The 16,322-nt window shown below is 45.9% G+C and overlaps 1 protein-coding gene across 1 annotated transcript in view; it reads right to left on the bottom strand.

Annotated features, from left to right (window-relative positions):
• The window catches only part of LOC139175685 (mitogen-activated protein kinase kinase kinase 3-like), a 140,170-nt gene that overhangs the window by 71,059 nt on the left and 52,789 nt on the right, over positions 1-16,322 (bottom strand). The window lies entirely within an intron of this gene.

The following is a 16,322-nucleotide window of genomic DNA, read 5'->3' as shown; positions in this document are numbered from 1 at the left end:
AGGGTTTTAGTGGGTATATATCTATATACACACATAGAAAAATACATGATGAAGGTTATAGAGGAGATACTCATAGTAAAATATATCTAAGAAATAATAGAAAAGAAGGTATAGTAATAGAAAATATCAATGAAAGAATAGAAGAAGAGATAAAGGAATAGAAGAAAGGTATAGGAGATATAGGAGAGCAATAGGACAGGGGACGGAAGGCACTCTAGTGCACTTGTACTCGCCCCTTACTGACCTCTTAGGAATCTGGATAGGTCAACCGTAGATAATCTAAGGGTAAAGTGTTGGGGGTTTGGGGATGACACTATGGAATCCGGTAATGAGTTCCACGCTTCGACAACTCGGTTACTGAAGTCATATTTTTTACAGTCAAGTTTGGAGCGATTAATATAAAGTTTAAATCTGTTGTGTGCTCTTGTGTTGTTGTGGTTGAAGCTGAAGTAGTCGCCGACAGGCAGGACGTTGCAGCATATGACCTTGTGGGCAATACTTAGATCTTGTTTAAGGCGTCTTAGTTCTAAACTTTCTAGGCCCAGGATTGAAAGTCTAGTCTCGTAGGGTATTCTATTTCGAGTGGAGGAGTGAAGGGCTCCTCCAGTGAGATTTTGATTTTGCGCAGGCACACAAAGCAAGAAATACAAAAAAAAGAGATGGCGGCGCCCATGGGACTCCCACCAGAGCAGTCATGCGCAAATTGTGCAATCTGGCGGCCGCTACTGGTGCGCAGTCCGCTACCGCACCGGTAGCAACCCACTACTGGATCATTGGTGGTCATAAATCGAGAGCTACCTGTAAATATTTTAAATTGATTTAAATGTTTTTAAATCAATTGTTCTGTTAATTGGATTTAGAAGTGTTTTATATATTGCATTTTTATTGAAATGTTGTAAGCCGCTCCGAGTCCAGGGAGAGGGGCGGCATATAAGTCCAATAAATAAATAAAAAATAAATAGCCACCTTGGTGTTATGACCAAAATCTCGGAGAGGTGTAACTCACCCATCACGGGTCTAGCTCAGTGCTTCTCCATTATTTTCTGTTATGCCCCCCCCCCCAGGAAGAAGTAAACATTTTGTGCATCCCCCCAACTCTCTGCCGATGTGGCCTGACCTGCCACTCCCATATTGCACCCCACCATGAGATGCGCATCCTATCTGACACTTGTATTGGTACAGTGGTACCTCTACCTAAGAACGCCTCTACTTACAAACTTTTCTAGATAAAAACCGGGTGTTCAAGGTTTTTTTTTGCCTCTTCTCAAGAACCATTTTCCACTTATAAACCCAAGCCTCTGAAACTGTAACCGGGAAAAGGGAAGGAAGAAGCCTCTGTGGGGCCTCCCTAGGAATCTCCTCAGAGGAAACAGGGCCGGAAAAGGCAGGGAGAAGCTTCTGTGGGGCCTCTTTAGGAATATCCTAGGACGAAACAGGCCCAGAAAAGACGTGGAGAAGCCTCCGTGGGGCCTCTCTAGAAATCTCCTGGGAGGAAACAGGGCCGGAAAAGGCGGGGAGAAGCCTCCGTGGGGCCTCTAGGTATCTCCCGGGCTCAACACTCCCTATGGTTTCCCCAATCACACACATTCGTTGCTTTTACATTGATTCCTATGGGAAAAATTGCTTCTTGTTACAAACTGTAACCGGAAAAGGTAGGGAGAAGCCTCTGTGGGGCCTCTCTAGGAATCTCCTGGGAGGAAACAGGGCCAGAAAAGGCGTGGAGAAGCCTCCGTGGGGCCTCCCTAGGAATATCCTGAGAGGAAACAGGGCCGGAAAAGGCAGGGAGAAGCCTCTGTGGGGCCTCTCTAGGAATCTATTGCTTCTCCTTACAAACATTTCTACTTAAGAACCTGGTCACGGAACGAATTAAGTTCATAAGTAGAGGTACCACTGTACCCCCATACGTTGCTTGGCATTGTGTCTAGGGCAGCCCGTTCTAAAAGAAAACATCTCACAAATTCAAGAAGTTTGATTGAACTCGCAAGACGTTTTCTTTTAGAACAGGCTGCCCTGGACACAACAGTGAGGAAGGTGATGGAGGTACCAATATAAGTGTGAGGTAGGATGCACTTCCTACTCCCTGTGGCAAAAAATATAGCACATTCCTGGTCACAGCCCCCCCCCCCCCGCCCCGGCATCACTCCGCGCCCCCCCCCCCCAGGGTCCCACCCATTATTTGAGAAACACTGGCCACAGGGAGAACTAAGACCAGGAAGAAAGGAAGGGACACAAAGACTTGGAGAGATAAAAACCCTCCCTAAATTTAGATTACAATTCGCTTCCAGTGTTACTGGAGATCAATCAATACTTCTTCTCTAAGGAAGTGCTACACACCCTATAATTTGGAAGGAGGTTGCAACTGAAGAAATAAAGTTGTACAGAAAAATAAACGTATTCATTCAAGAACTTCGGTTGGGGAGGGGGCGGGATTTACGTTTCCCTCACCCAAAGAAATATATGTACTCTCTATTTCAGTGATGGCGAACGGGTGGCACACGGAGCCATATTGGAGGGCACACAAGGCATTGCCCTGTGTCAGCTCCAGTGTGCATGCGCGCACTGGCCAGCTGACTTTTCGGCCTTGGGGAAGGCCATTTCACCCTCTGGAGGCTTCAGAGAAGCTTCCCTCAAGCCGCAATGTGTGAAAAATGGCCCACAGGGCAAACCGGAAGTTTGAAAAAACAGACTTCCAACTTTCCCCGTTGTGCTGGATAATCCTGCAGGAGGACAATGTGTTTTTTAAAAAAGGTTAACATTATGCTACCAATATTGCCGCACGAATGCCAGCAATCAGTTAGGTCCCACAGAGTTGGCCTTCTCCGGGTCCCGTCGACTAAACAATGCCATCTGGCAGGACCCAGGGGAAGAGCCTTCCCTGTGGCGGCCCCGACCCTCTGGAACCAAGTCCCCCCAGAGATCAGAGTTGCCCCCACCCTCCTTGCCTTTCGTAACCTCAATACCCACCTCTGTCGTCATGCATGGGGGAATTGAGATATTCCCTTCCTCTTAGGCTTATAAAATTTATGCTTGGTATGTCTGTGTGTATGATTGGTTTCTTAAATTAGGGATTTTTAATTTAACTTAAACTTAAATATTAGATTTGTTTATATTGTCTTATTATTGTTGTTAGCCGCCCCAAGTCTACAGAGAGGGGCGGCAGACAAATCAAATAGAATCAAATCAAATCGAATCAAATCAATCAATCAATAAAATATTAAAAGTATCTTAAAAACTAAAATACAAAGATATGTTTACATACATGATACTAGTAAAAGAGAAACATTAGGACACGGTATGGAAGGCACTCTGGCGCACACATACACACCCCTTACTGACCGACCTCTTAGGAATTGGGAGAGGTCACAGTGGATAGTTTTGGGGGTCAGGTGATGATACTACTGAGTCAGGTAGTGAATTCCATACATCAACTACTTGGTTACTAAAGTCGTATTTCCTGCAGTCGAGTTTAGAGTGGTTTACTTTAAGTTTGTATCCGTTGTGTGCTCATGTGTTGTTGTGGTTGGAGCTGAAGTAGTTGTTGACAGGAAGGACGTTGTAGCAGATGATTTTATGGGCTGTGCTTAGGTCGTGTTTAAGGCGAGGTAGTTGTCAGCTTTTTAAAGCTAGGATTGGGATCTTCTATCCTTCCCTATGCTCTCAAATTCAAATGCAAAGCATTAGAGGTTTCTTCCCTGCTTGAAATTCCGCCCTTTTAAGAGTAGTGTTTTTAAAATATGTGGTCTTTGTATCCCAGAATTATAGAAGCAGTATGGCTGGGAATTTTGGAAGGTATAATATTGTAATAAGTGGCTGCAAACTTTTACTTGGTGCCAGATCTGCATGCTTAATATGGATTTGACCACCAAAATGGACAAAGTTTTTATTCTGGACAGATATCAAATATCAATTTTTACATTCTCCATGGCTTTCAATGTTTTTAAAACAGAACAGCTGGAAGGGAACTTGAAGGTCTTCTAGTCCAACCCCTAATCAAGCAGAAGACCTTATACAGTATTAAAAAATATTTTAAATCCTATATCTTTTAAAAGTGTTTTAAATCCTATATCTTTTCCTATAGGTGGCTGACCAGTCTCTATTTTAAAACCTCCAGCGACAGAGCACCAACAATTTTTGGAGGCAAGTTCTGTTCCACTGGCTAATTGTTCTCACTATTAGGAAATTTCTCCTTAATTCCAGGTTGCTTCTCTCCTTGATTATTAATTTATTTATTTCTTAATTTATTTATTAGACTTGTATGCCGTCCCTCTCCGAAGACTCGGAGCAGCTCAGTTTCTATCCATGGTTTCTTATCCTGTCCTCTTGTGTTTTGGAAAATAATAATAATAATAATAATAATAATAATAATAATGATGATGATGATGATGATGATAATAATAATGATAATAATAAAAAATTAGATTTGTATGCCGCCCCTCTCCAAAGACTCGGGGCGGCTCACAACAATAATAAAAACAATATTATAGTAGAACAAATCTAATATTAAAAAACATATAAAACCCTATCATATTAAAAAAAAACCAAACAACACATTCATACCAAACATAAAAGAAAATATAAAAGAGCCTGGGGGAAAGGTGTCTCAACTCCCCCATGCCTGGCGGTATAAGTGAGTCTTGAGTAGTTTATGAAAGACAGAGAGGGTGGGGGCAGTTCTAATCTCTGGGGGGAGTTGATTCCAGAGGGCCGGGGCCACCACAGAGAAGGCTCTTCCCCTGGGGCCCGCCAAACGACATTGTTTAGTCGATCCTCTCTTTCTCTTCTTTGGAGAAACTCCTTAGATATTGGACAATTGCTATACTGTCACACCTTGGTCCTTTTTTCTAGGTTTTAATCTCCAGGCCTTTAATCATCTTTGTTGCCCTTCTCTGCACTTTTTCTAAACATTTCAACATCTTTTTTTTGTAATGTGGTGATCAAAACTGAGTGCAGAATTCCAAGTGTAGCTTTACTAAGTCTTTATAAAGAGGTACTAATACGTCATGTGATTCTGATTCAGGTTATCAGAAAAATCTGCCACCTATACAGCTGTGCATATTTTTTTAAAAAAACAGATGCAAACTTATTTTAAAGGTATCTAAAAGTGCGATGCCGTTATCTAATTAACGCAGTGCAGTGGGCAGGCCTGGCTGGAAATTTATGTTAGTAGGTTTTGCAGAGCACATTTCCAGAGAGGAAAAACGTATGATGTGCAGCTCGAAAAATGTGGATTGGGCTGAGATACAAAGAACTGAAATAATATCAGCTTTAAATGAGCAAATATCTACATTGTTATACTTCAGCTGTCCTCTGGGGGGGACTAAATAAATTTATTACAGAAAGGGAGGGATGGATGGAGGAGTTTGAAAACGCTTTTGAGTTTTGGGAAATCCTTTCTGCAACCCCAAAATGTTCAGCACTCTTGCATGGCGAGGGTCCGCAACTTGGGCATCCTCCTCGATCCACAGCTCACATTAGAGAAACATCTTTCAGCTGTGGCGAGGGGGGCGTTTGCCCAGGTTCACCTGGTGCACCAGTTGCGGCCCTATTTGGACTGGGACTCACTGCTCACAGTCACTCATGCCCTCATCACCTCGAGGCTCGACTACTGTAATGCTCTCTACATGGGGCTACCTTTGAAGAGTGTTCGGAAACTTCAGATCATGCAGAATGCAGCTGCGAGAGCAATCATGGGCTTTCCCAAATATGCCCATGTTATACCAACACTCCGCAGTCTGCATTGGTTGCCGATCAGTTTCTGGTCATAATTCAAAGTGTTTGTCATCACCTATAAAGCCCTTCCTGGCACCGGACCAGGTTATCTACGAGACTGCCTTCTGCCGCACAAATCCCAGCGACCGGTTAGGTCCCACCAAGTTGGTCTCCTCCGGGTACCGTCAACTAAACAATGTCGTTTGGCGGGACCCAGAGGAAGAGCCTTCTCTGTGGCGGCTCCGACCCTATGGAGTCAGCTCCCTCCAGAGAACTGCCCCCACCCTCCTTGCCTTTCGTAAACTCCTTAAAACCCACCTCTGTTGTCAAGCGTGGGGAAACTGAAACATCTCCCCCTGCCTATGTAGGGGTTTTTTGTGTATGACATGACTGTATGTATGTTTTTTATATATTGGGGTTTCTTGTTTTTTAGACTTTTTAAATGTATTATTGTTATTTTAGAGTCTAACTATTAGATTTGTCATTGTATATTGTTTTTATCATTGCTGTGAGTCGCCCCGAGTCTATGGAGAGGGGCGGCATACAAATCTAATAAATAATAATAATAATAATAATAATAATGGCTGCAGTTTAAATGGAAGAAATCTTTTTATGGCCGGGGGAGGGGAAGAGTTAAAAGCTCAGGTGAGCTGCAACTTGGATCAACAAGCGATCTCTTGCAAAGCTTATCCATCATGTAATCTCGTTTATTAAAGGACTTCTGCCACAACCAGGGTGAGACCTTCCTTAGAAGATGCCATAGGAGATTCTATCACAGTGGTTTTTAGAGAAACATCTTTCAGCTGTGGCAAGGAGGGCGTTTGCCCAGGTTCGCCTGGTGCACCAGTTACAGCCCTATTTGGACCGGGGGTCACTGCTCACAGTCACTGATGCCCTCATCATCTCGAGGCTCGACTACTGCAACGCTCTGTACATGGGGCTACCTCTGAAAAGTTTTCGGAAACTTCAGATCGTGCAGAATGCAGCTGCGAGAGCAATCAATTTTAAGAGGCATAGACTTCAACTCCCAGACTTGTGGAATTCTTCATAAAAGCAGGCTTAAAGCAAAAATCTTGCAACTGTGGGGTGTTGATCCATGGTTTTTTTTAAAAAGCTTTTTTTATAAATGTAATTTAAAATAAACAAGGCTAAAAATATTTTCTCCGGTATTCTTTCTTGGAGAACATCTGAAAAATTCCTAGAACAACCTGCAGCTTACTCAAAATGTTGGGGGGAAAAACAAAAGTACTGAATAGGATTTCTCCAAAAAGATGGTAAATATGGGTTGAAAGTCAGGTTTTGGAATAATCACCACCATGTTCAAAATAGTAAATACAAGGGTCGCCCAGGAAGCAATGCACCACATTTTAACACGTTTTTTCGCTGATAAAATAGCTCGGATCCGGGCGGACCTTGACTCCAATTGGATAACAGAGTCGACTGACAACGAGTCAGTCGAGGTGACTGGGGCCCATACTTGTCCATCTGTCTGGGAAGAGTTTGACCTGGTGACACCTGATGAAGTGGACAAGGCCATTGGAGCTGTGAGTTCCACCACCTGCTTACTGGATCCATGTCCCTCCTGGCTGGTCTCAGCCAGCAGGGAGGTGACACGGAGCTAGGTCCAGGAGATTCTCAACACTTCTTTGGGGAGGGGGTCCTTTCCGGATCCCTAAAAGGAGGCACTTGTACGCCCCCTCCTCAAGAAGCCTTCCCTGGACCCAGCCATTCTTAACAACTATCGGCCAGTCTCCAACCTTCCCTTTATGGGGAAGGTTGCCAAGAAGGTGGTGGCGCTCCAGCTCCAACGGTCCTTGGAAGAAGCCAATTATCTAGGCCCTCAGCAGTCAGGATTCAGGCCCAGCTACAGCACGGAAACTGCTTTGGTCGCATTGATGGATGATCTCTGGCCAGCCCGGGACAGGGGTTTATCCTCTGTCCTGGTGCTTCTCGACCTCTCAGCGGCTTTCGATACCATTGACCCTATTTGGACTGGGAGTCACCGCTCACAGTCACTCATGCCCTCATCACCTTGAGGCTCGACTACTGTAACGCTCTCTACATGGGGCTAACTTTGAAGAGTGTTCGGAAACTTCAGATCGTGCAGAATGCAGCTGCGAGAGCAATCATGGGCTTCCCTAAATATGCCCATGTTACACCAACCGGAGTCTGCATTGGTTGCCGATCAGTTTCCGGTCACAATTCAAAGTGTTGGTTATGACCTATAAAGCCCTTCATGGCATCGGACCAGAATATCTCCGAGACCGCCTTCTGCTGCACAAATCCCAGTGACCGGTTAGGTCCCACAGAGTTGGCCTTCTCCGGGTCCCGTAGACTAAACAATGTTGTTTGGCTGGACCCAGGGGAAGAGCCTTTTCTGTGGTGGCCCCGACCCTCTGGAACCAGCTCCCCCCGGAGATTAGAACTGCCCCCACCCTCCTTGCCTTTCACAAACTCCTTAAAACCCATCTCTGCCGTCAGGCATGGGGGAATTGAGACATCTCCCCCGGGCCTATACAGTTTATGCAGTCACTCATGCCCTCATCACCTTGAGGCTCGACTACTGTAACGCTCTCTACATGGGGCTAACTTTGAAGAGTGTTCGGAAACTTCAGATCATGCAGAATGCAGCAGCGAGAGCAATCATGGGCTTCCCTGGGTATGCCCTTGTTACACCAACACTCTGCAGTCTGCATTGGTTGCCGATCAGTTTCCGGTCACAATTCAAAGTGTTGGTTATGACCTATAAAGCCCTTCATGGCATCGGATCAGAATATCTCCGGGACCGCCACATGAATCCCAGCGACCAGTTAGGTGCCACAGAGTTGGCCTTCTCCGGGTCCCGTCGACTAAACAATGTCATTTGATCAGACCCAGGGGAAGAGCCTTCTCTGTGGCGGCCCGAACCCTCTGGAACCAGCTCCCTCCAGAGATCAGAATTGCCCCCACCCTCCTTGCCTTTCGTAAGCTCCTTAAAACCCACCTCTGTCGTCAGGCATGGGGGAATTGAGATTTTCTTCCCCCCAGGCCTATACAATTTATGCATGGTATGTTTGTGTGTATGTTTGGTTTTTAATAAGGGTTTTTAGTTATTTTAAATATTAGATTTGTTATATGTTGTTTTATTATTGTTGTTAGCCATCCTGAGTCTACGGAGAGGGGCGGCATACAAATCAAATCAAATCAAATCAAATCAATCAATCAATCAATAAATAAATTTTCTCAGCCTACAATAATGGTACAAATGCAAAATTTAGATATACATTATTTGAATTGTTAGGAGTGCTTGCATAAATTTTGCATTTTTTCAGACAGATAGCGTAGCTGCAGCAGTGTTTGAAAATGGTCTCTGTATGTGATGTATGTTACAAGCACCGTGTCATCATTGAATTTCTCACCGTGGAGAAAGAAACTATTGGGAATATTCACAAATGTTTGCGTACAGTTTATGGAAAATCTGCAGTTGACAGAAGTACGGTTAGTCATGGAAGACATTTTGAGGATGACGAAGAAGTGATTCACACAGTGCAGAAATGGCTTCGTGACCAGAACAAGGAGTGGTACCACAGGGCGTACATGCCCTTATGTCTCACTAGAGGAAGGCACAGAACGGGACGGAGATTACGTGGAAAAATAGGGAGTGTAGAAGAAACATCATTCTTTCTTGTGTGCCCTATTTGGACAGGGAGTCTCTGCTCACAGTCGCTCATGCCCTCATCACCTCAAGGTTCGACTACTGCAACGCTCTCTACATGGGGCTACCTTTAAAGAGTGTTCGGAAACTACAGATCGTGCAGAATGCAGCTGCGAGGACAATCATGGGGCTACCTAGATTTGCCCACGTCTCTTCAACATTCCGCGGCCTGCACTGGCTGCTGATCAGTTTCCGTTCACAATTCCAAGTGTTGGTTATGACCTATAAAGCCCTACATGGTATCGGACAAGAATACCTCCTCGGGACTGCCTTCTGCCGCACGAATCCCAGCGGCCAATTAGGCCCCACAGAGTTGGCCTTCTCCAGGTCCCATCGACTAAACAATGTTGTCTGGCGGGACCCAGGGGAAGAGCCTTCTCCCTGGCAGCTCCGCCCCTCTGGAATCAACTTCCCCCCGGAGATTAGAACCACCCCCACCCTCCTCGCCTTTCGTACGTTATTGAAAACTCATCTTTGTAGCCAGGCATGGGGAAACTGACATATCCCCCAACTATCTTGGTTTGTGTATGGTTTGAATGGATTGTGTGATTATTTTACTATAAGGGTTTTTTAATTGTTTTTTTAAATATTGGATTTGTACACTGTTTATTATTGTTATGAGCCTCCCCGAGTCTTCGGAGATGGGCGGCATACAAATCTAGTAAATTATTATTATTATTAATTATTATTAAAGCATTCTACAGAGTCAAACAATAAGGACGGCTCCGAGTCCTTGGAGAGGGGCGGCATACAAATCGAATAAATTATTAGTATTATTATTAATTATTATTAAAGCATTCTACAGAGTCAAACAATAAGGACCACTCCGAGTCCTTGGAGAGGGGCGGCATACAAATCGAATAAATTATTATTATTATTATTATTATTATTATTATTATTAATAATTATTATTATTAAAGCATTCTACAGAGTCAAACAATAAGGACCGCTTCGAGTCCTTGGAGAGGGGCGGCATACAAATCGAATAAATTATTATTATTATTATTATTATTATTAATTATTATTAAAGCATTCTACAGAGTCAAACAATAAGGACCGCTCCGAGTCCTTGGAGAGGGGCGGCATACAAATCGAATAAATTATTATTATTATTATTATTAATTATTATTAAAGCATTCTACAGAGTCAAACAATAAGGACCGCTCCGAGTCCTTGGAGAGGGGCGGCATACAAATTGAATGAATGAATGAATGAATGAATGAATGAATAAATAATTAAATAAATATGCAAATTTCAGAATATTGCCATTAATCAGTTGAAACAAAATATATTAATGGAATCGATTGCTTTTTGGAAGGAAATATGTTACTGGATCAGCACTTACTCTAAAAATTTCCTAGAAAGCCACAATGATAACATATAAATAAATAAATACACCCCTTCCAAATCTTCTTGTTGTTATTGTTGTTGTTACACATTTTCCTCTGTGTCATTCCTATTTACTAAGCAGAATTTTCCTACTGCTTATTTTAATCCTTCAGCTTCCCTTTTTATTCTGTTCTTAAGAACTCTCTCACGCAAATATTTTTGAACATAAATATTCAGGTACGAGGGGGGATTTTTTTCTTTTAAAAAAAGAGGAAATAAGAAAAACAGAAGAAAAATCAGAAACACAATTGCCTGGTTATCATATAGGCAAAGGTTTATTTTGGTTCAAGTTAAAAACAGAAAACTGTAAAAAAACACAACCCTTCTACGCCTGGGTTAACTTTTAATGTGAAAGAGAAATACAGTAAAAGGAATTAACTGGCTGATAATGAACAGTTTTGACTTCAGATGTTGTGGCAACTTCATCCTCACTGGAGGCTTTCAAGAAGAGAAATGGACTTCCATTTGTCACAAATGGGCCAGGGCTGGACTAGATGACCTACAGGTTACCTTCCAACTCTGTTAATCTGTTAATTTTGTCTATTTTGCAGTAATTAACATATTCATTAATTGTATATATACAATGGATTATGTTTATCCCAGGCATGTTTAAATTCAGTTACTGTGGATTTACCAACCACGTCTGCTGGAAGTTTGTTCCAAGCATCTACTACTCTTTCAGTGAAAAAATATTTTCTCACGTTGCTTTTGATCTTTCCCCCAACTAACTTCAGATTGTGTCCCCTTGTTCTTGTGTTCACTTTCCTATTAAAAAGACTTCCCTCCTGAACCTTATTTAAGCCTTTAACATATTTCAATGTTTCAATCATGTCCCCCCTTTTCCTTCTGTCCTCCAGACTATACAGATTGAGTTCATTAAGTCTTTGCTGATACGTTTTATGGTTAAGACCTTCCACCATTCTTGTAGCCCGTCTTTGGACTGCAGTTTCCATTGCTTTGACCATTTATCTAGTAAAGCTAAATCATTTACCATATTACAGACCCCTCCAGGAATATCAACCCTATTGCATACTTTAGAGTCATCGGCAAATAGGCAAACCTTCCCTACCAAACCTTCCCCTATGTCACTCACAAACATATTAAAAAGAATAGGACCCAGAACAGACCCTTGTGGCACACTGTTTGTAACCTATCTCTGCTCAGAATACTCGCCATTAACAATAACTCTCTGATGTCTATGCTTCAGCCAGCTTGAAATCCACTGAACTATCCAGGGATTAAGTCCAATCTTCACTAATTTATCTATCAGCTCTTTATGTGGAACCGTATCAAAGGCTTTGCTGAAGTCCAGATAGGCAATATCCACGGCACCACCTTGATCCAACACCTTTGTGACATAGTCAAAGAAATCAATAAGATTAGTCTGACATGTTTTGCCTTCAGTAAAGCCATGCTGATTTGGGTCCAATAAGTTATTGTTTTTTAGGTGCTGATTTATCCTCTTTTTGAGTAGAGTCTCCATCATTTTAACTACTGTATAACTGATGTCAAACTAACTGGCCTGTAGTTACCAGCTTCTTTTCTACTGCCCTTCTATGGTTGCAAAAGTTGTTGGGGTTAGCAGAGGTGGCCAAATTGACTCCTTTGATCAAAGAAAACAACACACAATTACTTTTGTTTTTGCTTGGAAACCACTTCTGAACTTTGTGCTTGAGGTGGAAAAAAAGTGAATGTTTCCTTTCTCTCACTTATCATATATATTTTCTTTCTTTCATATATCCTCTCCTCTAAGTTCACTTTACCCTTATATATATCACTACATGTCTATTTTTCTTCCTATGTATTTGTGTATTGGACAAATGAATAAATAATAAAAATAAATTTAATTTCTACAAGGGCATTAAGAGTACGTTAACACTTGATGGAAATTGTGGTTAATTGGATTACTGAAACCAGAAATTAGAGGTCAGAAAAGAGAAGAGTTCAAGAGTTTACAGACCTTCATTTCTGAGGGCATGGTGGTGTGAAAGTATACAGCTAACAACTGTAATTCAAAAAAAGATGAGACGCCAACCAGATGAACAATCATTTAAATATGAGCTAGCCGTGTGGTGCAGCTGCCAAAAAAGCCAACACAGTTCTAGGCTGCATTAATAGAGGGATAGAATCAAGATCATGTCAAGTGTTAATACCACTTTATAAGGCCTTGGTAAGGCCACACTTGGAATACTGCATTTAGTTTTGGTCACCACGATATACAGTAGTCCCTCACCTATCGCTGGTATTACGTTCCAGACCCGGCCGCGATAGGTGAAATCCGCGATGGGGAATTTATCGACTGATAGTACTTATTTCAGTACAGTGGAACCCCGACTTACGAGTTTAATTGGTTCCGGAAGGAGGCTCGCACGTCGAACAGCTCGTATGTCGAAACATTGTTTCCCATAGGAAACAATGTAAAAGCGATTAATGCGTGCAAGCCCGAGGGCTGAGGGGAAAAGACGTCGGCTGAAGCGGGGAAGTTCGCCAGGAGGCAGCAGAAAAGCCGCGCGTGTCTTTTAAAACATCGGAGCCGGCATGGGGAGGCTCTCAATCAACCCCCGAGTCCGGGTTCGGGGCTCGGAGGCTGATTAAAAGCCTCCCCGTGCCGGCTCCGATGTTTTAAAACACACGCGCGGCTTTTCCGCTGCCTCCTAAAGCGGGGGCGTGTGTTTTAAAACATCGGAGCCGGCATGGGGAGGCTCTCAATCAACCCCCGAGTCCGGGTTCGGGGCTCGGAGGCTGATTAAAAGCCTCCCCGTGCCGGCTCCGATGTTTTAAAACACACGCGCGGCTTTTCCGCTGCCTCCTACAGCGGGGGCGTGTGTTTTAAAACATCGGAGCCGGCATGGGGAGGCTCTCAATCAACCCCCGAGTCCGGGTTTGGGGCTCGGAGGCTGATTAAAAGCCTCCCCGTGCCGGCTCTGATGTTTTAAAACACACGCGCGGCGTTTTCGCTGCCTCCTACAGCGGGGGCGTGTGTTTTAAAACATCGGAGCCGGCATGGGGAGGCTCTCAATCAACCCCCGAGTCCGGGTTTGGGGCTCGGAGGCTGATTAAAAGCCTCCCCGTGCCGGCTCTGATGTTTTAAAACACACGCGCGGCGTTTCCGCTGCCTCCTACAGCGGGGGCGTGTGTTTTAAAACATCGGAGCCGGCATGGGGAGGCTCTCAATCAACCCCCGAGTCCGGGTTTGGGGCTCGGAGGCTGATTAAAAGCCTCCCCGTGCCGGCTCTGATGTTTTAAAACACACGCGCGGCGTTTTCGCTGCCTCCTACAGCGGGGGCGTGTGTTTTAAAACATCGGAGCCGGCATGGGGAGGCTCTCAATCAACCCCCGAGTCCGGGTTCGGGGCTCGGAGGCTGATTAAAAGCCTCCCCATGCCGGCTCCGATGTTTTAAAACACACGCGCGGCTTTTCCGCTGCCTCCTACAGCGGGGGCGTGTGTTTTAAAACATCGGAGCCGGCATGGGGAGGCTCTCAATCAACCCCCGAGTCCGGGTTCGGGGCTCGGAGGCTGATTAAAAGCCTCCCCGTGCCGGCTCTGATGTTTTAAAACACACGCGCGGCGTTTCCGCTGCCTCCTACAGCGGGGGCGTGTGTTTTAAAACATCGGAGCCGGCATGGGGAGGCTCTCAATCAACCCCCGAGTCCGGGTTTGGGGCTCGGAGGCTGATTAAAAGCCTCCCCGTGCCGGCTCTGATGTTTTAAAACACACGCGCGGCGTTTTCGCTGCCTCCTACAGCGGGGGCGTGTGTTTTAAAACATCGGAGCCGGCATGGGGAGGCTCTCAATCAACCCCCGAGTCCGGGTTTGGGGCTCGGAGGCTGATTAAAAGCCTCCCCGTGCCGGCTCTGATGTTTTAAAACACACGCGCGGCGTTTCCGCTGCCTCCTACAGCGGGGGCGTGTGTTTTAAAACATCGGAGCCGGCATGGGGAGGCTCTCAATCAACCCCCGAGTCCGGGTTTGGGGCTCGGAGGCTGATTAAAAGCCTCCCCGTGCCGGCTCTGATGTTTTAAAACACACGCGCGGCGTTTCCGCTGCCTCCTACAGCGGGGGCGTGTGTTTTAAAACATCGGAGCCGGCATGGGGAGGCTCTCAATCAACCCCCGAGTCCGGGTTTGGGGCTCGGAGGCTGATTAAAAGCCTCCCCGTGCCGGCTCTGATGTTTTAAAACACACGCGCGGCGTTTCCGCTGCCTCCTACAGCGGGGGCGTGTGTTTTAAAACATCGGAGCCGGCATGGGGAGGCTCTCAATCAACCCCCGAGTCCGGGTTTGGGGCTCGGAGGCTGATTAAAAGCCTCCCCGTGCCGGCTCTGATGTTTTAAAACACACGCGCGGCGTTTTCGCTGCCTCCTACAGCGGGGGCGTGTGTTTTAAAACATCGGAGCCGGCATGGGGAGGCTCTCAATCAACCCCCGAGTCCGGGTTTGGGGCTCGGAGGCTGATTAAAGACCTCCCCGTGCCGGCTCTGATGTTTTAAAACACACGTGCGGCGTTTCCGCTGCCTCCTACAGCGGGGGCGTGTGTTTTAAAACATCGGAGCCGGCATGGGGAGGCTCTCAATCAACCCCCGAGTCCGGGTTTGGGGCTCGGAGGCTGATTAAAAGCCTCCCCGTGCCGGCTCTGATGTTTTAAAACACACGCGCGGCGTTTCCGCTGCCTCCTAAAGCGGGGGCGTGTGTTTTAAAACATCAGAGCCGGCACGGGGAGGCTTTTAATCAGCCTCCGAGCCCCAAACCCGGACTCGGGGGTTGATTGAGAGCCTCCCCATGCCGGCTCCGATGTTTTAAAACACACGCCCCCGCTGTAGGAGGCAGCGAAAACGCCGCGCGTGTGTTTTAAAACATCAGAGCCGGCACGGGGAGGCTTTTAATCAGCCTCCGAGCCCCGAACCCGGACTCGGGGGTTGATTGAGAGCCTCCCCATGCCGGCTCCGATGTTTTAAAAGACACGCGCGGCTTTTCTGCTGCCTCCTGGCGAACTTCCCCGCTTTAGGAGGCAGTGGAAAAGCCGCTTATTTTTTCTTCCTTATTTTTTCCCGCCACTCGCAGCGAAAGTGCCCCGGTTTTTTTGCCGCCCCCCCCCCCCCGCCCGCCTCTCGCAGCAAGTTCTTGTCCGGGCGTTTTTTTTGCCCCCCCCCGCCCGCCTCGCAGCAAGTGCTTGTCCGGGCGTTTTTTTTGCCGCCCCCCCCCCCCGCCCGCCTCTCGCAGCAAGTGCTTGTCCGGGTGTTTTTTTTGCCCCCCCCCGCCCGCCTCGCAGCAAGTGCTTGTCCGGGCGTTTTTTTTGCCGCCCCCCCCCCCCGCCCGCTTCTGCACCCCCAGCAGAAGCCAAGGACTCACCAAGAGCTGGATATTGTACTGAGAAGAGCCGGCCTGGCTTGCTTTGCTTCGGAGAAATAAAGCGTCACGCCCCCCTGACGCTTTTGGCGGCAAAAGAGCCCAGCATCGCTTCGGAAGCCGCCGAAAGCGTCAGAGGGGCGTGACGCTTTATTCGGCTCTGCATCAGCTCGGAAGCAAAGCAAGCC

This window comes from Erythrolamprus reginae, chromosome Z (genome assembly GCF_031021105.1).
Source record: "Erythrolamprus reginae isolate rEryReg1 chromosome Z, rEryReg1.hap1, whole genome shotgun sequence".
Lineage (NCBI taxonomy): Eukaryota > Metazoa > Chordata > Lepidosauria > Squamata > Dipsadidae > Erythrolamprus > Erythrolamprus reginae.
Note: the sequence above shows the minus strand (reverse complement) of the source record. Positions and strands in the feature narration are given on the sequence as shown.